Source organism: Acomys minous (assembly GCF_964271855.1).
Source record: "Acomys minous genome assembly, chromosome: 13".
NCBI classification, from domain to species: Eukaryota; Metazoa; Chordata; class Mammalia; order Rodentia; family Muridae; genus Acomys; species Acomys minous.
Genome location: NC_140495.1, coordinates 26,423,287 through 26,447,728, shown reverse-complemented (window position 1 = coordinate 26,447,728; position 24,442 = coordinate 26,423,287). Strand labels below are relative to the sequence as shown.

The 24,442-nt window shown below is 45.6% G+C and overlaps 1 long non-coding RNA gene and 2 pseudogenes across 3 annotated transcripts in view; 1 reads left to right on the top strand and 2 right to left on the bottom strand.

Annotated features, from left to right (window-relative positions):
- Positions 1–21,221, bottom strand: part of LOC311580314 — a 44,347-nt gene extending 23,126 nt beyond the window's left edge. Inside the window, exons 1-2 of the long non-coding RNA XR_014773419.1 lie at positions 20,624–21,221; positions 18,397–18,582 (exon numbers count right to left, since the gene is read on the bottom strand). This is a non-coding gene — a long non-coding RNA (uncharacterized lncRNA). The remainder of the gene's footprint in view (positions 1–18,396; positions 18,583–20,623) is intronic.
- Positions 4,746–5,411, bottom strand: LOC311580306 (small ribosomal subunit protein eS24-like; annotated as a pseudogene). The gene has a single exon. The product of its transcript is annotated as a small ribosomal subunit protein eS24-like (transcript).
- Positions 12,143–12,490, top strand: LOC311580311 (large ribosomal subunit protein eL37-like; annotated as a pseudogene). The gene has a single exon. The product of its transcript is annotated as a large ribosomal subunit protein eL37-like (transcript).
- Positions 21,222–24,442: the final 3,221 nt, after the last annotated feature.

The window sequence follows — 24,442 nt, the reverse complement described above, 5'->3', positions numbered from 1 at the left end:
CCTTTTTGATCCTCTTACGTCCTTCCTTCCCAAGACCTGGGAAGTGCATGGGCTAGGCCAGGATCAAAGACACAGAAGGAAGGCTGTGGCATAATAACTGGACAAGAGAGCAGATCCTTCTAAGCTTAAGTGACTCCCAGCCAACCACACCTGAAGCCTGCTGTAGTGGCTCACACCTGTAGTCCCTGTTCTTGGAGGCTGAGGCAAGGGGATTACCACGAGCTCCAGGCCTGCAGAGTGAGACTTGTCTGAAAAGTGGGGACAACTCTTAGAAGGAAAGTTAGGAAAAAAAAAATATAAATAAAAATGAAAAGGATACTAAGAGACAGAGGATAATTAAGAAATGCAAATTAGGGGGCTGGAGAGATGGCTCGGAGATTAAGAGCACTGACGGCTCCTTCAGAGGTCCTGAGTTCAATTCCCAACAACGACATGGTGGCTCACAACCATCTATAAGGTGATCTGATCTGATGCCTTCTTCTGTCCTGTAGTTGTATGTTATATGTAAGCAGAGCACTGTATACATAATAATAAATAAATAAATGTTTTTAAAAGAAAGAAATGCAAGTTACTAGTCAGCTAATCAAACTTGTGGTCTTATTAGTTCCTAGTTTAGTTAATCATAGAAATAAGCTTTATGTAGCCTCCTGCAGATGTTTTCAAAGTTAATCAGATAGTCAATAGCTAGAAACAGGCAATATTTGGCTATTCATATATATACTGTAGATAGATGAATGATCTTCAAAAACCACAAAATATGGCATTTAAAGATATTTTATTAATAAAAGGTGTTTCTGACAATGAGATGTGGCAGCTCCTGCCAACCCCTCCCCGACCCCCCCCCCAGCCTACTTCAAGGAGATGATGGACATCAAAGAGGCTCTATATGGATTTTGCTTCTAGTGTGGCAAGCTAGCCACTGGACAAGAAACTGCTCTCGCCTCAACTGCAGACAGCATGCTGTCCAAACGGGACAAACAGGATGCAGGGAAGTTGACTGATGAGCTTTGTCAAGACAAAGCAAGCAGTTCTCCATAATTCTTGTTTCCCAAAAAGAAGTCTGTCACATACTGTCCCAGAAGGCTGAAGATGATGTTCCCCAATGTTGCACAGGAATCTTGGGTGACTGTCCAGACAGCCAGCTGTCCCTGCCGTTTCTATAGTTTTGGAATTTGCTTGCTCTGCACTTCCTGTTTTCTCAGGTAATACTTACCTGTCTCAGGTCTCTAACGGGGTTGAAGACTAGATAGTTATAGTCTCATAATTAAGCTTAAGTTGTTTGGGATTTAAGAAAATGTTTTAAGGGCTGGAGGGATGACTCAGCGGTTAAGATCACTGGCTGCTCTTCCAGAGGTCCTGAGTTCAATTCCCAGCACCCACCTGGTGACTCACAACCATCTACAATATGATCTGATGCCCTCTTCTGACATGCAGGTGTACATCCAGATAGAGCACTCATATGCATAAAATAAATAAATCTTTAAAAAATATGTATTAAAAGAAAAGAAAATGTTTTAAGATCTAAGAAGATATTTAAGGGTTGATAAATATAAGTTGTGATAGAAAAAGATTTGAGTACAGAACTTCAAACTCACGAAGATAAGATCTGTAATAGAATGCTTTCCCCGAGATTTACTTATTTAATATATATATATGGGTTGTTTTGTTGTTTGGTAGTTCAGGCTGGCCTTGAACTCTTGTATGGAAGAAGAAACCCTCGAATATGTGGCCCTCCCATGGCTGGAGATTATAGAGCCATGCCTCCACTCTTACCCTGGTCCTGCCTCCTAACTCTGCGAGGTATTACTGGCTTCTTCACAAAGAGGTGCAGAAAGCAATCCCCGCCCCCACCAACAAAAACCAGCTATACCTTCTGCACGTCTCCAGTGTCACAGACAAGAAACCGTCAACTCAGTGCAGCCTCTGTTGGCTAGTTCCTGGAGCCGATCGGTCCAGGACTGTGCAGAGACCAGGCAGCGGGGTGAGTGGGGAGAAGGTGAGCAGATGTTACTTAGCATCTCAGAGAATCACAGATTTCAGTTAATGACTTCGATCTTTTCGAGTTCCTGCGCCAAAATCAAACGGCTGTGTTTCTCGCTCCCTTCTGTCAGCCTCACACACAGTGGATGAGCACTGTGAATAGCAAAAGGACCAGGAGTGGACTGTGCAGTAGAGAGACGTGGTGACAGACTCCAGGATGCGTTTCAGCCTAGAGTGACTAAGCATTGGTAGAACAATAAATGGGGGTGTTAAATGTTTCCGATAAAGACTTGCACGGTCCAACAATGCTGAAAACCCACATGCTGGGACAGGGCCTTATACTGAGTCAGCTTTGCCTTTATAGGCCTGGCCCTAGAACAGGAGCAGGCGGAAAAGCCAGGCCTGGAGGGCACACCGCCCCCCAGAAGCGAGGTGCTGACAAGGGCATGGCAAACGTGCTCGGGCTGTTTTCAACCATTGTCTGCTGCTTTACTGGTCATGACATGTGTGGCATCAGCGCTCACCCCCCTCATTCTTCTGGCATCCGCTAGAACAACACTTGCCAGCCCCGGTCTGGATGTGTCTTTCCGCCTGGCCGTAACTTTCCACTCTCATGGGGGAGTGTTTCGAGAATGTACAAGATTGAATCTGACAAATGTTCTACATCAGAAACTTTGAGAAATTCTTCTCAAGAGGAAACTGGATCTGACATCAACTAAAGCATAACAAGCGTTAGATGAAAATGACAGGAAGTGGCCTGAGAGATGGACCAGGGAGACTGACCTGACAGACTCAGTTTGATCCCTGGATTCACATGGTTGGAAGAAAGAATCAACTCCCCAAAGTTGTTCTTTTATGAGTGTGTGAGTCCATGTATACACAAATCTGTGTACGCACACACACACACACACACACAGAAAGTAAAATGTAATAAAAAGAAAAGTGAAATTTGCAGATAAGTGCAGCTTCCACCCTCCATCAAAGAAGCATCTTTTGAGGCAGATGGAGGCTACTTCAGAGACTCACAAATGATCAAGAGGCACACAATAAGTGCCCATGGGGAGCCCAGCCCCAACTGGGACATCTATAACACAGCCCTGTGCTCAAACCACAAGGAACATTTCAGAGGAGGGGATAAAACGTTTGTAAGAGGCAGAGGCACAGGACATCTGCTGCAAGACAGTGTCTTCGGGACACGGCAGGCAAGCTTCACCCATGAGCCCTCGGTGCCACACTGGCTGACATGCCAAGGTGGACGGCAGAAACTTCCACAAGGTCCCATGCTTAGAAAAAAACGATCTACAAGCAGCCAATGACTGCTGAGGGAGAGAGTAGGGTTTTTCAAGGGATAAGCCTTCTGATATGCTCAACACATGTGGGTAAGAGTAATTTGATTCAGGAGAGAGAGAGAGAGAGAGAGAGAGAGAGAAGGAGGGAGGGAGGGAGAGAGAGAAGAAGGGAGGGAGAGAGAATGTGTGTAACTAATTGTAAATTATAGAAGGGATCGTGGATTTGAGGAGGACACAGGAGGAATTGCAAGAGGAAAAGGGAGGGCTGGAAACGAGGTAAATACAGTACTCATATATAAAATTCTCAAATAATTAAAACTACAAAAAGGAACTATGAAAAATTAAATTACTTTTTTTTAATGTAATAAAGCTGGGTATGGTTGTGTATACCTTTAATCCCAGCACTTAGGAAATGGAAGCAGAAGGCTCAGGAGTTTAAGGATAGCTTTGATTACATGAAACCTCGTCTCAAACATACACACACACACACACACACACACACACACACACACACACAACCCCCCCAAAAACAGGGACTGGGGAGATAGCTTAGTTACTAGTGTCTTCCTAGGATGCCCAGAGTCCTGGGTTCAATTCCCAACATTATCTAAAGGATACACAGTGTCATACCAGTACCTGGGAGCCAGAAACAGGAGGCTCAGAAATTCAAGAACAAGGGCTGAGAATGTAGCTGAGTGTGTGGTAGAGCACCTTCCAGAGCCACGTAAGCCAGGCACCGTGCCTACCATGCAGCCTGTGCTCTTTAGATGGGCTCTCCCCAAAGCACTGGCAGGAGCAGAGGTCTGGTGATACAGTGGATTTGCTCAGGTGGCGTGATGGCTCAACAGGTAAAGGTGCTTGCAGCCAAACCTGATGACCTGTGTTCAATTCCCGGAAGTTTCATGGTAGTAGGAAAGAAGCAACTCTCAAAGGATGTCCTCTGAGCTCTGCATGGGCCCGCGCGTAAGCACAAATGGGTGGATAGATACATATAGTTTTAAAAACCTCCGACAGATGGCTCAGAGGTTAAGAGTACTGGCTGCTCTTCTAAGGGTCCTAAGTTCAATTCCCAGCAACCACATGGTGGCTCACAACCATCTATAATGAGATCTGGTACCCTATCCTGGCATGCAGATTTACCTGCAGGCAAAACCTGAACACTTAATAAACAAATCTTTAAGATTAAAAATAAGAAATAAATAATTTTTTTTTAATCCCCTAACACTAAAAGGCTACACCCAAGGACAAATCTGGCAGGCCCACATCAGACTCAGGCTGGCATTACACAGGGCGTGTTACATGTAAAAAATAATGGCCTTTTCTATGCCTGCTCTATCTCCCAAATAACGACATGGAGACCTATTATATTTACTAGTAATATTTTTTTCAAGCTTTTTAGTTTATTTGTCCTCTTAGAAATGTGCACATCAAAAAAGAAAAAAAAGAAAAAAAAAAGAAAGAAAGAAAGAAAAGAAAGAAATGTGCACACCACAGCAGATCAAGTCACAGCAGATCTACCCCTTTGGCTGCGTCTAATCACCACTTACTTTTCACCAGTACCAACATTGGCCTTTGAGTCCTCCTAACCTTCTTCATCCTGTTCTTGTGTTCCTTTCGCTGTTTTCAGGAGGTCTTTCTCTTCTCATAAAGGCCGTGTCTTGCAAGTCTGCGTTTAGGGTCACTCTTCTTTGCATAATCTAAAGACTCATAGATCATGCCAAAGCCACCGCCAAAATGGGTTCTGAATCCAAATACAAAGACGGCACCTGGTGTGGTTCTGTGCATTTTGGCCAGCTTTTCTCCAGAATTTCTATCTTTGCCCTATTGTTGCCCTCCCGGGGTGAAGGACATCAGTGACCATCTGTTTCCTCTGAAGCAGACGGCTGTCATGAACTTCCTGATCTGGACTCTCACTGTGTCATTCATGATGGCAACAGTGCCTGAGCTGCAGAGGAGGAAAAGAGGACCGAACTCTGTCTGCCGACCAATCACATCAACGTGCCTATTAGTCATCCTTAAGCACCATAGTGAAGTGGAAGTTTCTGGCTTCCTTAAAAACTCAGTTGTGTCATGTGATTTTTTCCCCCCCTGCCAGCTGTCTTGTGAGAGGGCATGTGACGACGATCTGCTGAAAACAGACATGTGAGAGGGTGTGCAATGTTCAGAAAGAATATAAATAGAACCTCATCGACAGTGAGACAAGCCTTTTGCATCGCTATGCCGTGCAATGCTTCGCTGGTCTTCTTCACTTTGTAGAGAGAGATGCACCAGAGAACTTGTTGTGGTATTCCGGCTGATTCTGGCCGCTTTGGCTGACTTGTGCTGATTTGACGGAGCCTTGCTGTTTCTGCTGGATCAGGCCACCGATACTGATTTGTGTTGCTGTTTGGTGTTTGCTGTTAGACTGGACTGTTGGTTTCCTGACAACGCGGAGTGGAATTGGCCCAAGAAACTACATCTAAACAGGTCCATAGCCCCCTTTTCCTATTAATCTTCTTTCTTCCCTACTTGTGGTCAGTGGGTTAAGAGAGAGGTTAAAAAAAAAAAAAAACCAGCTAAGAACCCTAAAGCACATTTTGAAAAAAATTCTATGCTTACACTACAGGGGGACAGACACTCATCTATTCTAATTCGACTATGCAGGCCTGGCCTACTTCCCAGCATGTGCCCCATTTTCCTGCCAGTTTAGTCTCTCCCTGGCTGCTCCTGCTCCCTCTGTGTCCCCACAACAGCTCCCGCCTGGCAACCTCCACATTAGCAAACTTCTCATGGCCTGGTGACTCTCTCTGTGTCCTAGCAACCTTCTCACTTTCTCTCTCCTCCACCTGGGACCCTCCTCATGAGATCGAAAGTCCTGCCTTAACTCTCCTTCCCAGCTATTGACTGGTCAGCTCTTTATTAACCAATCAGAGATGATGGATAACAATTTTTACAAAATACTGAGACAGGAGGGGTTCTTCTATAACAATAATGACAATGCTCACATGGGACTGCATCCAGGTCTCTGCGCACAGAAATCAGAATCAGAATACGCAGTGCACAAACTGTCCCCGAACAGTTACATTATTTTAAGTTAATTAACTTTCCCTGCATCGTCATTGAGCCTGGCCATAGTCTCATCTTACTAGATCTGTGTATTAAGACTACAGGAAAGGTGTTGTTGTTGTTGTTGTTGTTTTCTGTTTTGGTTTTTTTCGAGACAGGGTTTCTTTGTGTAGCCTTGGCTGTTCTGGACTCACTTTGTAGATCAGGTTGGCCTCGAACTCACAGAGATCCACCTGCCTCTGCCTTCCAAGTGCTAGGATTAAAGGTGTGTGCCACCACCGCCTGGCTTACAGGAAAGTTTTTACTGTTAAGTGTGACCTTTCACACATCCAGAAAAGCCCTATTCATTTTTCCCCCTGCAACTCAGATTTAGCTGGTCATCCTGCTTTTTTTTTTTTTTTTTTAATGTGGCAGTCCTCAGGGAAGTTGGTGCAGAGACCCAAGAATCACACCAATCACACCTGCCTTGGGTGTGCCTGGAATGCAGCTTACACCATGGCCCTGGGGCTCAGCACGCTCTGCTCTCCTAGTAGATGAACCACTGACATCTTCCTTGTATTTTTTGGCTCCTGGCTTTCTCCCCTGGTTGCTCTCCTCACCCCCAACAGCCTCTCTTGCTACACATAGGAACTAGCTGCAGGAAAGGACTAGACAGCTGGCAAGGCAGAGGGGCAGGCTGGTTTAAAAATATACAATGGTGATCTGGCCACATGCGTCTCACCCAAAGCTTCCTGGGAAATGGTGGCTGTCTTCTGGGTCGCCAACTGCCCCACCCCACCCCCTCATTTCCACCCTTCTTGTTTAAGGGCTCTTCCTTCTTCTTGAGAAGAAAAGAAGAAAGCTAAGAACTTTTACTTGTGGAACAAGCCTTGGGTTTTGTGACGTCATAGGGACATGTTAGTTTGTGTGACTAGGTAGGTGCCCTTCAAATAAAGATAAAATCATGACTGCCACGCAGAAACCAAAGTGAACATATATTCGGTTTAACTCAGTAATGAAGACACTGGTAACAACAACCTCAAAAACGTGAAAGGAGGAAAGTACAAATTCATGAAAAGCAGTGTCGAAATGGACGAGCAAATTGAGCTAAAATTGGCTTGGTGGTGTTCTGAGGCCAAACTGTGTCTCTCCAAATTCCAGTATTGAAGTCGCAATCCCAGGTACTTGGGAAATGTCTGGATTTGAAGCTAGAATCTTGAAGAGGTAGCTATGTTAAGGCGAGGTCAGTACAGTGAGACCTAGCCCAACCTAAAGGGAGTGCGGGAGATTAGGCTGCATGTAGCGGGGAAGATCCCAAGTGGGTAGACAACCACTATAAGGCAAGGAGCCAGGCCTCAGAAGCCAGCCCTGACCTCAGATGTCAAGTCTCTCAAGCTGGGGCACATCCCTAGGGCTTTGCACAGGCTTGTGTTCTACCACTGAGCCGCACCTCTACCCCCTGAATTACGTAGCAGGCTTTGTGTTAAGATTTATTTCATCTGTGCATGTCTCTCTGTTTGTGTATGCATACTATGGGTGTGTACACATGAGTGTGTGTGTGTGTGTGTGTGTGTGTGTGTGTGTGTGCTCTCATACACATGGGACCAGCAAATGACGTGGGACCAGCGAATGGCATCTACTATCCTCAATCAATCTCCACCTCAGTCTTTGAGGGAGAACACCTCACTGAACATGGAGCTCACCGACAAACAAGCTTCCCAGTCTGGGATCATCCCGAGGCTAGGACTAAAGGCGCTCGATACTACAGTTAGCTGTCTTTTTTTTTTTTAAGGCAGTGTTTCTTTGTGTAGGTACCTGGCTGTCCTGGAACTCACTCTGTGGACCAGACGTAGCCTCAAACTCAGAGATCTGCTTGCCTCTGCCTCTGCCTCTCTGAGTGCTGAAATTAAAGGTGTGCTCCACCACTGCCCAGAACTAGCTGGCTTTTTATATGGGTGCTCAGGATAAAACTCAGGTCCTCGGACCAGCAACTGCTCTACCAAATAAGCCATCTCCTCAGCCTTACTATCCAGCCATTCATAGAAGAGAGTTCTGAAGCTTCTATAAGACTGTGCATTGTTTTCCATTGAAGCACAAATGTATCCCTATAATTATAATGTAGCTCAAGGTCATTTGGCCTAAGGATGTCATTTTGAGATTACACAAGTCAGTAAACTAAAAAAAAAAAAATATATTTTTTTTGAAGGCTGGCCCCTGGCCCTACAGTCTCCAATGTCTACTTGCATCAAATAGCAACTAGATCATTAAAAAAGAGCATTTTAATTAACTACCCATAAAATAAAATGTCCTACAGCATGTGGAAGGCTGGCCACATTATCCTCTCTTTTATTTCTCTGACTTGTAGTAAAAAAAACTTTACCTTTGACCAGATAGTACATGGTCTGGATTGTGCAATCACTGCTCGGCCCAACCTTGGGTGCCAGATGCTGTCTGTGTCCAGGGAGATTGCTGGCATGGATTCAGAGTCTTGGCCTTCAGAGTCTTGGCCTTCAGAGTCTTGGCCTTATGCCCAGACCCAGACCCATGGCCTCTAGGGGAAGGGGGTTGTCTGGGAGTGCGGACTGGCTGAAGCCACAGTCAGCCCAGGCATGTGCCTCACCCCACTCCAGTTATGATGGCTCCCTTACTTTCTTAAATCACAGATTTATATATAAGGACATGTTCCCTGTAGAAATTTGCTGAAATGTGCAAATTACAGATTTCAAGTCAGTTCAGAGAGGTATATAAAGATTTATTGTTTTATATCGGGCTGAGGAGACAGCCAGCCTGGAGCAAAACTAATGTCAAAGCATGTCCATCTTGAGACGTCAGGAGCAGGACCATTCCTTTGCAGTTCTGGGCCTGCATGTCCCAGGATGTACAGCCTTATGGCCTCCACCTCTGACACCCATGAAGTGGTCACAGAGCCTGGCTGCCAGGTTACAAGTTAGACTTTCTCTCTCCTTATAAGTCATTGCTAGGGCTCTGCTTCAGTCCTCCTACCTGTGACGTCATTGCTTACCTGCCCAGGGCCATATAAAAGAACTGACCCTCCATATGGTCTCTCTCTTATTCTTCCTCTCTCTCTCTCTCTCTCTCTCTCTCTCTCTCTCTCTCTCAGGTACCCCTCTTCCTTTCCTTTTCTCCCCATGCTCACTTAATAAAGTTCCTATAACATAATCTCTGGCATCTGATACCTTTATTATCCTATTACCTTATCTTATGATCTTACTGCTTTATAATTATTATAAATCATAAAAGTCATGTCCAGCAAGCACCTGGAATTCCTCTTGATGCAAATAAGGCATTCCCAGCACCTCAGCCCTTGTCAGTGATGTACACTCACCCTGAAAGCCTCTACTCACTCCCCAAAGATTTAAATAGCCTTTGCTCCCCCTACTTAAATGAGCCATCTCACTGAAGCTGTCCCCCAAGAAGTCCGGTGCTCAACACCTGATGCCCCCATCCCGGTCATTTCTGCCTTGCTCCTCATCCCAAGATCCTCTGGTTGTGATGAGGGCAGTCACACCATTACAGGTGAGAAAGCAGAGCTAGGAACAGGAGCTTCACTTCACAGAGGGACTATTAGAAGATTTTTCTAATCTACTGCTCCCAAAGAGACACAATCCAACATATTCCCCCTAAACCAAAATTGAGGCCGACACAAGACAGGCACCAATGTCTATTGAAAGGATAACAAATTAGAAATCTCTATAATTATTTCCATAGATAATCCAAGAATTCAGCAAAGTGTCTATTTTTTTTAAGATATTGAAAATCATTGTAGTAAAACTTCTAATGGGGAACTGGAGAGATGGCTCAGGGGTTAAGAGCACTGTCTGCTCTTCCAGAGGTCCTGAGTTCAAGTCCCAGCAACCAATGGTGGCTCACAACCAACTATAATGAGATTTGATGCCCTCTTCTGGTGTGCAGATGTACACGCAAGCAGAACACTGTATATGCAATAAATAATAAATCTTTAAAAAAAACACCAAACTTCTAGTGTTTCAAGCACATTTTCCGTTGTATCCTGATACCACCCCTCCTTTATGCTTTATGTTGCTAAGAACAACTACTGAAGAAAAAAGAGCTATTTGTTTTTACTAATTTATTTTCACCATCACATTTGACTGTCCAAGATTTTATAAGAATGAAGTCTTCCTATTCAGCTCACTCAGTGATGCATACCATACAATGATCTTTACAGAGTGGCTGAAGAGCTGGTCGTACACACTTATGATCCCAGTACTTGGGTGGTAAAAACAGGAGGATCTGGAACTCAGGGCCAGCCTACATCACATATTGATTTTGAGACAAGCCTAAACTACATAAGACCCTACTTCAAATATATGAGTAAATAGTACTTTTCTTTCTTTCTTTCTTTCTTTCTTTCCTTCTTTCTTTTTGAGACAGGGTTTCTCTCTGTAGCCTTGGCTGTCCTGGACTTACTCTGTAGACCAGGCTGGCCTTGAACTCACAAAGGTCCACCTGCCTCTGCTTCCAAAGTGCTGGGATTAAAGGCATGCATCACCACACCCAGCCTGTAAATAATATTTTTAAGTTGAGACAACGTTTAACCTTTTGTGGCTTGTAGCATCCAACATTAAGAGCTCACTACTATTTTCTATGAAATATTGTCCATGTCTTCTGATTTGCAGAGATAGCCTAAGCCCATTTCAAATAGGTCATCAAAGCTGTCTTCCTGCATATAGGCATGTGACTCTGTGGTACAGGTTGCTTAGCACCCTGGGTTTGGTTCCCAGAGACATCAAAACAAACAAAGCAAAATCTATCTTCTCTCTTTAAGAAGCAAATGCTCAAAATAATCCCTGAAAAACTGGAATGATGAACTGGGCGTGGTGGCGCACGCCTGTAAATCAAGCACTCAAGGAGGCAGAGGCAAGCAGATCTCTATGAGTTCGAGGCCAGCCTGGTTTACAAAGTGAGTCCAGGACAGCCAAGGCTATACAGGGAAACCCTGTATTGAAAAACCAAAACAACAAACAAACAAATAAAACCAAAACGCAAAAAAACAACAAAAACAAAACAAAACTGGAATAATAAAATTTACTTCTTTACTGATAATTAGTTTGGCATGTGCACATATGTACACCCCACACACACACACACACAAATATGGGAGAGGGTGGGGACAGTGGATAGGACACAAAAGGAGGCAGGGGTAAGTTAACTAAAACTAAAACTATATTAAAAAGCCTTGTGGAAATCCACTACTATCTCCACTAATTAAAAAAAAAATTAAAGACGTTTAAGTAAGCATACCCTCTCAGGATATAAAACACCAGTTATTGCCTTTGCTTCCCCCCTCTACCCCCCTTAACCCAGTGGCTTTGGGGCATTGATTGAGACAGATCTCACTACGTAGCTCTGGCTATCCCGGACCTCACAGAGGTCCACTTGCCTCTACCGCCGGTGTGCTAGGTTTAAAGGTGTGTGCCACTGTTCCCTGTTAATGCCGTTGCTGTTGATTGGCCACCATCACCAGATAGATGGTAAGGTCTCATTGCTGAAGGTATTACACACTTTAATTGCAGGACATAGAGAAGTTACAGTGGAACTAACTTGGCTCTCATAGTGCTAGGAAGTGTTGTAACAGGCTGATGGGAGAGTGGTAAACTGTGTGTGTTACACTACTGACTTCCTAGGCAAGATGTATCTACTAGTGCAATAGTGATGTGACTATTATGAGGCAACCAACCATTTCTGATTATATTTAAAGCATTCTCCACAGGAAGGAATTCAGGTCTAGCACTCACACACAGACAAAAATAATAAAATGAAATAATAATTTAAAAATGGTCTTCCGGTCTCTTTGGCCTCGGCGGCAGAAGCAAGATGACAAGAGGGAAGTCATTCTTTGGAAAGTGTCGCAATAAGACGCACGCGTTGTGCCGCCGCTGTGGCTCTGAGGCCTACCACCTTCAGAAGTCAGCCTGTGGCAAATGTGGCTGCCCTGCCAAGCGCAAGAGAAAGTATGACTGGAATGCCAGGGCTAAGAGGCGAAACACAACCGGGACGGGCGGATGAGACACCTAAAAATTGCCTACCGAAGATTCAGACATGGATTCCGTGAAGGAACAACACCTAAACCCAAGAGGGCAGCTGTTGCAGCATCCAGTTCATCTTGAGGATTTCAATCAGTCATAAAATAAATGCTATGGTTTAAAAAAAAAAAATGACAAAAATACATGTTTTTGGTTCATCTTTATCTAAATATACAACTCATGTCTTCATATTTACTAATGTTTCATTTTCATTATTAAACATTTCTATAAAAATATAAGTTCATTTTTTCTGAGAAATATTTTACTTCAGGGCTGGAGAGATGGCTCAGCAGTTACAAACACTTGCTCTTGCAGAAGAGCCAGGTTCAGTTCCCAGCACCGACATGGTTGTTCACAATCATGCTCCTGTCTCAGGGGATCTGATGCCCTTTTCTGACCACAAGAACACGGAGTTCCTTTCCAATAAGGCATTCCCAGCACCTTAGCAATGATGTACACTCAGCCGGAAGGCCTCTACCCACTCCTCAGAGATATAAACATCCTTTGTTCCCGCCAGTTAAAGGAGCCGCCTAACAAAGCCTGACTACTGAGAGTCTGTTCTCCTGCCACCTCCATCCCCTACCCCACCTGCCCCCACCCCGCCCCTCCCCCGTAGCCCCCCACCCCGCCCCTCCCCTGTAGCCCCCCACCTTCCTGCCCTCTGCTTCCTCCACTCAGGATCCCCAAGTCACCATGCTGGGAAGATCAGGGGAAGCAGAGCCTAAACAACAAAACAAAAATCTCCAAAGTAAATAAGAATAAAGTAATCCCGTTTTTAAAAAAGTAAATGTATATTTATTCTGTGACCTTATTCAGCTTATGACCTAAAAACTTCACTAAAAGTCAACAGGAACTGTATTTTCTTTAAAATTTTTAAAGCTAAAGCGTAATTACTTCGTTCCTTACTTTTCCATTTCCCCCTTCCATCTCCTCCCACGCTCTTACTCTCTCATCCCTTTCTAAAAACCACTTCCATTCTCTGATAAGACATCGCCTACATTTTCATTTTTATTGTTATTTTTTGTTTTTCAAGACAAGGTTTCTCTATGTAGCCCTGGCTGTCCTAGAACTCTCCATGTAGACGAGGCTGGCCTTGAACTCAGAGACTGGCCTGTCTCTGCCTCCCGAGTGCTAGGACTAAGAATGTGTGCCGCCAAGCCTGGCTACCTTCATCTTATTAAGCCTTTCCTCCCCAACACAACATACACCTATTTCTTTTTTTTTTTTTTTCTTTTGGTTTTTTTGAGACAGGGTTTCTCTGTGTAGCCTTGGCCGTCCTGGACTCACTTTGTAGACCAGGCTGGCCTCGAACTCACAGCGATTCGCCTGCCTCTGCCTCCCGAGTGCTGGGATTAAAGGCGTGCGCCACCACGCCCGGCTTCCTACACCTATTTCTTTATGCTTGCTTGTTTCCCTTCATCTCCCTACCAGGCCTCACTCACTGTGCCTTTCTTAGAGTGCTGATGTCTCTCTGATGCTCGCCCCCAACCCCCAAGCCCCCCCCACCCTCACCCAAACCACAAAGGCTCAAGGTATTTTAGGCCTCAACACAACCATGGTGGTTCCTACTTGTTACTCAGTCACTTATTCGGCTGTTTTTCTGAGTTAGTTCTGAGAGATGATTTTAAAGAGTTTAAAAATTATACCGAAGAACCAATGTAGTAAGATATTTACATTATGTTATGTTTCCTTTAAGTTTTTTTTTTTTTTTTTTTTTTTTTTTTTTTGTAATTGAGGTATATCCTAGCCTCTTCCCAGTCTACTGGGACAGAGTATCGTGTAGCCAAGGCTGCCCTTAAACTTGCCACAGAGAGTCTGCCTCTCAAGCACTGGGGTTACAGGTGTGTGTAAAAGTCACTTTTATTCTCCTGGCTCAGTTGTTGTCTGGGACGCTTACTGACTATTTCTGCTAATCTAGGATTAGTCCTGGAAGCTTCTAACCTCTGAACAATCTAGCCTAGGCCTAGAATGTTCTCAGCCTCTCAGACTTACTGCTTACTAAGCTCACCCTTTCTTGTTCTTTCTGGGCTCTGGGCTGGCTGGTTCAACTCAGCTGTTCTGGCTCAAACTCTTCTCCCCAGCTGACTTACTCAATCTGGCTTCTCTCTCTGCCTGGAATTACCCTGCTCGGCCTCAAACTAACTCAGCAATATGCTCTAATCTTCTGGCTTTTTCTCATATTCTGGCCTGTTCCATCTTCACTTGAGTTCTCTCTCTCTCTGCAACCCAGCTCTCTATTACTGTCCTGGTAAAACTGCCTCTTAAGTAGCTTCCCTTTCCTTTCTCTTCTTGTGAGAACTGGGCGTATCCTATTCTGCCACATCCTCTCTGACTCATCACCATGCCTGTCACTCAATTAGACATCACTGTCAAACATAGGTGCTTCCTCCTACAAACTAACTACTTTCCCTTGAGATTAAAGGCGTGTACCACCACACCTGCATCTAAGCTTTTCTTTACCGGAAACTTGCTCTATGCCAGGCTGGCCTTGAACTCATATCTGTTTGCCTCTGTCTCCTGGATTAAAGGCGGGTTTGTATTCCAGCTGGATCACACAGCCCTAGAGGGTCTTTGGATGTGAGCAGCCATGCTCTGAATTAACTAACATCCCCCTAGAGGTGTGCTTCAGCCTTCTGTTGCTGTGATAAACACTAGGACCAAAAGCAACTTGAGGAGGACAGGGCTTATTTGCCTTACAGGTCACAGACCTTCATCCAGGGAAGCCAAGGCAGGACCTCACGGCAGGGACTGAAGGAAACCTGCTTTCTTATACAACCCCAGAACCACCTGCCCACGGGTGGCATTGTCCACAGAGGGACGGGGCCTCCTGTATTAACCATTAACCAAAAAATAAAAATAAAAATAAAAAAATAAAAAAAAATAAAAGATAAGAAAAAACAAAACCCTATATAATGCCCGCAGGCCAAGCTGATGGAATTAATTTCTCCATTGTGGTTTCTTCTTCCCAAGTGACTCTTCTGTGTCACCTCAACAGGAGCCTAAAGAACACACCTACTATGCCAGGTGAACACGGTGCTGGGAATCAAGCCCAAGGCTTCCTGTGTGCCTGTGCCGAGTGAGCACTCCATCAACCGAGCCTTGTCCTCGGGAGCTTTCATTCATTTTTTTCAAATGGGGCTACTTGTCTTTGGTTATTTATATGAATGTCTCCATACCAACCAGCTTTATTAGATGTAATTGGGTCTAGCCAATGGCTCCCTGGATAAGAGACCTTGCTAGAGGCATGAGGACCCCCAACACCTATATAAAAACAGAGGGTGGTCTTGTAACATCAGTGGTGGTGGTGGAGCAGAGGCACGCAGAGATAGGATCTATGGGGCTTCTTGGTGGCCAGCCAGCCCAGCTGGAAAATAGGGAGCACCAAGGTCAGTGAGAGACCCTGTGCCTAGAGAACAAAGTGGGGCATGATAGGACAGGGTACCTATCACACACACACACACACACACACACACACACACACACATACACACACACACACACCTGGCTTCACATGCACCTATTCACCTCCACTTATGTATATCACACATACCGAAGAAATTATAGAGGAAAAAAGGCTGTAATTGATAAGACCAGGCCTGGTGATGGAGGCCGATAATCTCAGCATTCCAGAGATAGTGAGCAGGACATGGGCCATCCTTGGCTGTACAGCTTGAGGTCAGTCTTTATTAAATGACACCCAATCCTTATACAATGTGGATTTTTAGATGTTGGAACATTGTGATAATAAACTGTCCCCAAAGAGGTTGGTTACATTGAAGTTAGTCTATAATCTGAATATTGCCAAAATACTATAGTCCATCCCTTCTGTGGCCTGGGAAATAGGAGTTCCCTCTTTTGGGTTCTTAGTCTCTAAAATAAAAGGCTTTAGGCTACGCCAAGTTGACAGTTATAACTGACTAGGGTATCCAGCTTCCTTCTGAGCCCATTTCTGGAGTTATCTGAGAGGAAATTCTTAGCAGAGAAATCTCAAAATCAGATTGGCCTGTGAGCACATCTGTGGAGATGTCTTGATTGTTTTATGTCGTTTGGTTTGGTTTGGTTTTTCGAGACAGGGTTTTTCTGTGTAGCCCTGGCTGTCCTGGACTCCCTTTGTAGACCAGGCTGGCCTTGAACTCACAGAGATCTACTTGCCTCTGCCTCCCAAGTGCTTGGATTAAAGGTGTGCGCGCGCCACAGCCTGCCTTTACAATCAAGATGTCTTGATTGTTAGTTGATATGGGAGGGACTAGGCCACTGTGGGCGGGGCCACGCCTAGGATTGGTGGGCCTGAGCTCTGTAAGAAAGCATGGGCCTTTGACCAAGCCAACAAGCAAGAGTTCCTCGGCAATTTGTGCTTGAGTCCCTGCCCTGACTTCCCTCTATGAATGTGAGTCGAAGCAAATCTTTTCATAGTTGCTTTCAGTCATTAGTTTATTACAGCAGCAGAAAGCAAACTAGAATGCTCAAGGATGGTTTTATTAGAGTTTGGAAAAAAAAAAAACAACAGGGCAGGCAAGCTGTAAATCTTAGCAGCTTCCAGCATAAAGGAGAGAGAGAGAGAGAGAGAGAGAGAGAGAGAGAGAGAGAGAGAGAGAGAGAGAGAGAGAGAGCAGCCGGATAGTGGACAGGAAGCTATAAAGCGGAAACGGTGGTGGGTGGAGAACTTCAGAGAAGTGAGAAAGCCTGGGGGTCTGGGAAAGGTTGCCTAGGCTTTGGCCAGCAGAGAAAAGAGGGAAAAGAAAGAGCTCCACTTCTCAGCATCGCCCAGGAGAGCAGCCAAGTGCCTCAGTGCTCCTGATGGAAACTCTATATGAAGAGGTGGCCTCTGGGAGGGGAAGTCCCATTACGGATAATTATTCCTCCCATCTCGGAAGCACGGCTTCACGACAAGCATCTCTCCTGGAAGGGGACCTCGTGGCCAAGTGATAAGACAGGTCCAGCAGGGTTAACTCAAAAAGGAAGGACTGTCCTAGGTCATGCTTTGCATAATTTAGAATGTCAGGTCTCTACCCAGGGACAGAGATGGAGCTTAGAGTCTATTCCTTTGACTAAGAGGTCTCAACAGAGCTCACATTCCTTCAGTGTTATTTATTTGTTTATCTGCCTCTGTCTGCCTAGGCAGGGTCACACTGAACAGCCCTAGCTGGCCTCAACTCATAGAGATTCATTCATTCACCTGAGAGCTAAAAATGAAAGTTTGACACCACCCCGACTCCCACCTCTCCACTTTTTCTTAGGGTTCGTGGAATCTAAGGAGTGGCAAGCTGATATTTACTCATCTGGTGTTACCAGGGAAACAGGAGGTAAGGTCCAAAGTGGACCATGAGGGGAGTTCATCCTCACTGCCTCCCCACCGAGGCTGTCAAACCCCTGGAGAACACGTTTTCAGGGAGAACATCTATTTCCAGCTTCAAATCTTTTTTTTTTTCTTCTCCCCTGCATAGAAGCAGGATGATACACAGGAAGACAGGAAGAGAGAGAAATACAAACAAAGGGACAGTGAAAATGACTATTTACTAAGACTTGGAAATGCTCATTTTCCAGGCACGCCACAAAGCTCCCATTCTCTGTCACAGGGCTTTGCATAACTCAGGGAGAGAGGGTGATGGCAGACTTCTGCCTTCCCTTATCAAAATAAACCAGTGTTCCTTCTCCCAGCCCCAGTGACCTCACTGATTTCCATGGGGGGCAAAGAGGAAAAGAAAATGTGTCCTGGCTGTAAGCCTCTCGAACGATCCATTCTGATTCTCAATTCACACTTGGAAGGCCTCCCTTGGGGCCCTTCATCAGGACCGAGCTAGGCACTATGTATGGAGAACTGTGTCAGCAGAGACTCCGAGCTCCCACTGCCTGCTGCTGCTGCCTTGGCCAAGAACAATGTACAATAACAAATACACTCCAGGCTCAGTGGGTTGCCCTTCCCACAATGTCATGGCCTGTCGGGGTCACTCAGCTCTGCAAAAAGACCCATTTCTACCACTCCTTCCTGCCCTTCAACGGAGGAAAAACACCTGCTGCAAATCTTTGGAAGAACTTACCTCAGCTGTGGACTCCCATGACCCCCAAAACTCTGGAGAAATCCTCCATTGTATCACTGCCATGGGTGCCTGCGTAAACCACTGAGAGATCTGACAGAAGCGAGGGGAATCAATAAACTGGCTTCCAGCAAGGGGGCATTGGTGGTTTTGAAGAAGAGGAGCGTCCTGGGTTCGCCGGACTTTTCTCTGCCGGGAAGATGATTGCAAGAAACAGCTGAGTGGCCTTGATAAGAAACATTCTAACAATGTGCTGGGCCGTCATTCTCACATTCCAGTTTGGTTGCAAAGAGGGGGATTTTATGATGTAACTAATTGCTCCTAGGCGGAAGAAGAGACAGCCGGCTGGGTCAGAAGGGCTCACTGCATTTCCTTTTTTTTTTTTTTTTTTTTTTTTTTTGGTTTTTCAAGACAGGGTTTCTCTATGTAGCCTTGGCTGTCCTGGACTCACTTTGTAGACCAGGCTGGCCTCGAACTCACAGTGATCCACCTGCCTCTGCCTCCTAACTGCTGGGATTAAAAGTGTGCGTCACCATGCCTGGCTTCGCTGCACTTCCTTAGCACCCCACTTTGATTCCTAGCACCCACACTGGGTGGCTGCCAACCATCAGTATCTTCAGGGGACCCTGCTTCCTTGTCTCAGCTCTACAGATGTCTATCTGTATTTACCTACATAAACTTGCACACATACCTGATTTTAAAGTAATTTTTTTTTTTTGAGATAGGGTTTACAATATAGCCCTCACTGGCCTAGAACTTACCAAAGAGACCAGGCAGGCCTCAAACTCAAAAAAACAAAACAAAACAAAAACAAAACAAAAAAAACCAAAAACAAAAACAAAAACAACCCTCTGCCTCCTGAGAGCTAGGATTAAAGGACTGTACCATAGTGCCTGGCTTTTTTTTTTTTTAAGTAGAATTCCTTGGAGAAGCTGAGAGTGTTGTTAAGTTGTTAAGTGTTGTTAGTGTGCATGAGGCACTGTGCTCAATCTCCAGCACCTGTAAATAAAGATTGTTGAGGCATGCTGGCATCCCAGCACGGGAGAGGGGAGTAAAGCCATCCTTGGCTGCGTAGAGTTCCAGACCAGCCTGGGTGTAACAATTTGAGAAATGCTCCCCATAGGCTCGTGCAGTTAACATTTGTCTCCACTTGGTGGCGTTGTTTTGGGGGAGGTTAGAGATCCTTTAGGAGATACGGCCTTGCTGGATCAAACACATCAGTGGAGTCCGCCTTTGATGGTTTAGAACCTTGCCACTTCTTGCTATCTGACTCATGTCTACAGAATAAATGTCATCTCCCTGTTTCTTCCTCTGTCTTTCCTGGCCATCCTGGGTTCTGTCTCCCTGGAACCTAAGCCAAAACAAACCTATTCTTACTGAAGTTGCTTTTGGACATAGTATTTTATCACCACAACAGAGAAGTAGTTAATACACTAGATAGTATGAGACTCTTTCTCAAAAACCAACAACAATGAGGAAAAAACCATGAAATAACTCAGCTGGGTAGTGGTGGCGCATGTATTTAATCCAAGTACTTGGGAGGCAGAGACAGGTGGGTGTCTCTGTAAGTTCAAGGCTAGCCTGGTCTACACACTGAGTTCTAGGACAGCCAGAGCTACACAGAGAAACTCTCTCTCAAAAAACAACAACAAAAACCAATAAATATAACAACAGCAACAACAACACTGAACCTACTGATGTATACCAGAATACAGAATGCTAGTCAGACAGTTTAGCCAAATCAGAGAAGGAAGAAAGAAAAGAGAAAGCAAGCCTGTATACTTTGGTCCTACAAGGTGAAATATTGACAAACTTCCTCCAGGGAAAAAATGCCAGCAGTGGCTTCTTCACCCAGTGAAGCCCTCTCAGAAAGCATCTGTTGTTGTGACTGGTTGAAATAAAACTGTTTGTGACGTTGCCGGAAAAGCTTACAGGGAACAGCTGCTCTGTGGAAGAGAAAGCTGCCAGCACTTTCATTCCAACGCTGTGCCTTGGGACAACTCATCCGAAGGAGACATTGGCTATATGTTGCAGTGTCCTCCTGAGCTGGCAGATTCCAGGCCGGTGCCAACCCAGAGCCGAGCCCAGCGACCCCCTGCCTCCTCCATTCACAGGCTTTTGAGATGCGTTATATCCTTAGGTTCTTACAAACCTAAAAGCTAAGGATCAGAGTCAAGGATGACAGAAGCAAAGCAGTGTCTTTTGGAGATGGCAGGGGTGCTGCACTCACCCGTGACGGCAGCTGTGGCTCCTTGCACAAGAGCTGCGTGAGATCAGGCCAGTCACCACTCCAGTTCATGACAGGAGAACAGGTTCACAACCCTTCTCTCCTAACTGAGGAGCTATGGGCCGCTGCTGCTGGCCTCTTGGGTGGAGAGTCAGTTTTCTTTAGCGGCGTGGCCCCTGGAAAGCAGCTACGTCTCCTCTCGACGAGTGGCTTGACATCCAGGAGTACGGGGACAACAAACGAAACCTGGTGGGTGTGGTGGCTTCAATAGGAATGGCTCCCATAGACTCATATATTTGAATGCTTTGGCATCGCCATTTGAAAAGTAGGAGTGTCGGCGCCGCACCGTCCAGCAGAAATAAGACACCAACAACCAGACTTCTCGAGATCTTTACTCAGGATTAAGCTCAGTGGGAATGGCCCCGAAGAAGAGAAGGGCTGAGCTTAAGTACAACTCAAGGGCCAATCAGCTCATGCCAGGTGCCACCTCCTCATAGGACTGCTCGTCATCAGATCACCAGTTACCCTTGCATAGCCTTTTGCCATATAAGGACTTGTTTATCTTAGAGAGCGCTCGCCTTCGGGATGGCGGAAACCTGCGCCTTGTTAAGGCGCGGCACCTCGCAGCTCTCCACATAGGAGTAGGAGGTGTGGCCTTGTAGGAGAAAGCGTGTCAGTGGGGGTGTACTTTGAGGTTTCAAAAGGCCATGCCGGACCCAGTACCTCACTGCCTCCTGTCTGTCGATAAGGATGTAGCTCTCAGCTACTTCTCCGCCACCATGTTCCCCTGCCATGGTGGGGAAATGTGTTCTAAGAGTTGCCTTGGTCATGGTGTCTTCTCATAGCTAGGGGTGAGTGGGGGTGGGGAGGAGATGCAACAACCTGAGTTATTAAAAAAGAAAAAAAAAGGAAAGAAAGAGAAAAAGAAAAAAAAAGGTGGGATTGGGGGTGGGGTGGGGGTGGGGGAGTGGGTGGAGGGAAGCCAGGTATGGTTGGTCACAGCTTTAATCCTCAATTTCAGGACGCAGAGGCAGGTAGAGCTCTAGGAGTTCAAGGTCAGCCTGGATTACATAGCAAGTTCTAGGCTTACCAGGGCTATATAGTAAGACCTTGTCTCAAAAAATAAAAACAGTGGGGACAAGGGGGAATGGTAAATGTGGGAGGAGTTAAGGAGAACAGTAGGGGTATGTTGCGTCCTCCCACCGGCAGGAACGACGCAGACACCAGTCGCGCTTTATTGGGAGCGCCCTTGAAGCTGAAGCGAAAGACCTCGAATGCCTGCGAGCACACCGTTTAAATACTGTCTGCACGTGGCATGTCAAAGTCTCATTGGTTACATTTGGATGCCTCATTAGCATGCCCCATTAGCATGCCCGCAGTCTAGAGGGCTGTGTTGGAGTGCTTCATTTGCATACCCCTGTTCGGGAGGGGTGCATTGAGAGGGCTTATGTCTGCGCTTGCGCGGGAGCATTAACGGGTGCCGCCAAGTGGTAACGGTCGCCGCCATTATCGGGTGTGGCCGCGCCTTACAGGGGTAAACATGATCACAATATATTACATTAAATTCTCAACAAATTAATAAATATCTCTTTTAAACAACTCTAAAAGCTGGGAAATGTAGCTTGCCTAGCGTGTATTAGGTCAACATATGACTGCCAGCACTGTATAAACCAGAAATAGTGATTGAAGTACACACAGCACATGGGGTGGAGGCAGGAGGATCAGGCGTCTAAGGCCATCCTCATCCACATCATGGGTTCAAGGCTGGCCTCAGTTGCATGGAACCCTGTCTTTAAAAAGAATTCTGGTTGGGCATGTGGCATACACCTTTAATCTGAGCACTCAAGAGTCAGAGATGGATAGATCTCTTTTAGTTTGAGGGCAGCCTGCTGTACAGTTTCAAAACAAAACAAAACAAGAATCCTGGTAGGGTGGTGCACACGTGTAATCCTAACACTCAGGGAGGCAGAGGCAGGAGGATCTCTGTGAGTTTCGAGGCCAGCCTGGTCTACAGAGTGAGTTCAGGACAGCCAAGGCTACACAGAGAAACCCTGTCTTGAAGGGGGAAAAAATGGTGCTGACTAGGTCCAAAGGCAGGCATGAGTCAGTATGATACTGCCGTTGTCACCATAGCTAGGATATAATTTGGGTGGCATATAGTTCAGCTTTCCTGGGACAGTCCTAGTTTACATTTGTCATCCTGGCATCTCGTCTGATTTTGCATTTGTCCAGACAAGAGGGGCCTGTGGGCATCTCTGAAGCCCACGATGGCCCTATTCATCTTTGTATCCAAACCCAGACACTTAGCAGAGAGTTTTCCTTGGTGCACATCCAACACAATGATTGTTAAGTAAATAACAGCAAGTAGATGTTTTCCAGGTCAGTGTGCAGCAAGCATTTATTAAGCCGTACTCTGCAATGAGTTCCCAGGGTATGAAGGCATAGAAAGTTCACTCTGCCTTTGATAATTTAGACTGGTGGAGCCAGACAGGCCAAAAGGTCAACTCCATACAGTAGAATAAATGGTAAAATGGAATGTGAAGCAATAATAAAGAGCTGTGTGCAGGCACGAATGCGTGTGTGTGTGTGTGTGTGTGTGTGTGTGTGTGTGTGTGTGTGTATGTGGTGTGTCTGCATGTGTGTCTGTGTGTATGTGGTGTGTCTGTGTCTGTATGTGTATGTTTCTGTGTGTGTGTGTGTTATGTCTGTGTCTGCGTGTCTGCATGTGTGCATGTGTGTGTCTGTGTGTGCATGGGCATGTCTGTGTGTGTGTCTGTGTGGTAGGGTACTTCACAGAGGTGTATCATGCTGACAGTGTGGTGTGTCACAGCTGAAAGGCTATGCAGGTAATTAGCATTGCAAGACACAGAATCAGGGGAAATATTCAGGAACCTTTCGACAAATCTATGTTTCTGGAATGTATTTTTCTGAGTCTGTGACAGGCTATGATGGGTGTGGGTGGGTTCTGGAGTTACGTTGTCAAGTTATCCACCAGAAAAGCCTGCTGTGACATGGGTTTAAGCTGATAGAAAGGCTTTTCCTAGCCAGCTGGTGACCACACTGGGTGTCCAGCATCCCAGAGTAGCCCCGGGGTTTCTCAGGGTGAGCTTTACAGCACAAAAACCACGTTCTGGGTTGACATACTTCAGTTAACCAAAGCAGCCAGCCAGAAGTGGAACTACAGAAGCCCAAAAGCAAGGTTGGTACATTTAGAGACTTTCCCCAAACTGTGGACTATGGTGGATTAGGTCTTTGTGGTCGTCTCTTTGTCTCCATGTTGAATTTTATGGCCTGAATGGCACTTCTATTATGGAGTCAGTTGTGCTAAGGTCTGGGGGCTGTTATAGTTAGAGGTATGGGTAAGGTTGAGAAATTCCCTGCCAATACAGAAAAAATCCACTGTCCATCTTCCGGTTTCTCTGCCTCCACCTACCTACCATAGAGGTCAGATGTCTGAAGACACCAGCTTCCCACACTTTTGCACCTTTAAACAGTAGTGTGGCCTGAGCTTTGAGAGGTGTGCAAGTGGAGGATGCTGAGCGGGGAAAAGCGGAGGGGACTTGTTTGGGAGTAGAACTGCGTAGGATGGCTTAAATGGATGGAGGATGGCTATCCGGACAGACAGCTGCCTGCCAATGGCAGAGAGAATGGACTATTGTGCAGTTAATATAAAGTGTAATTGCCATGACAATGATGGATCTTGAAGACATTATGTTCAACAAAGGAAGTCAGTCAGAAATGATTTATATTTTATATAAGCATATTCACCTCAAGTGTCCAAAATAAACAGTTCCACAGAGCTGGAGAGATGGCTCAGAGGTT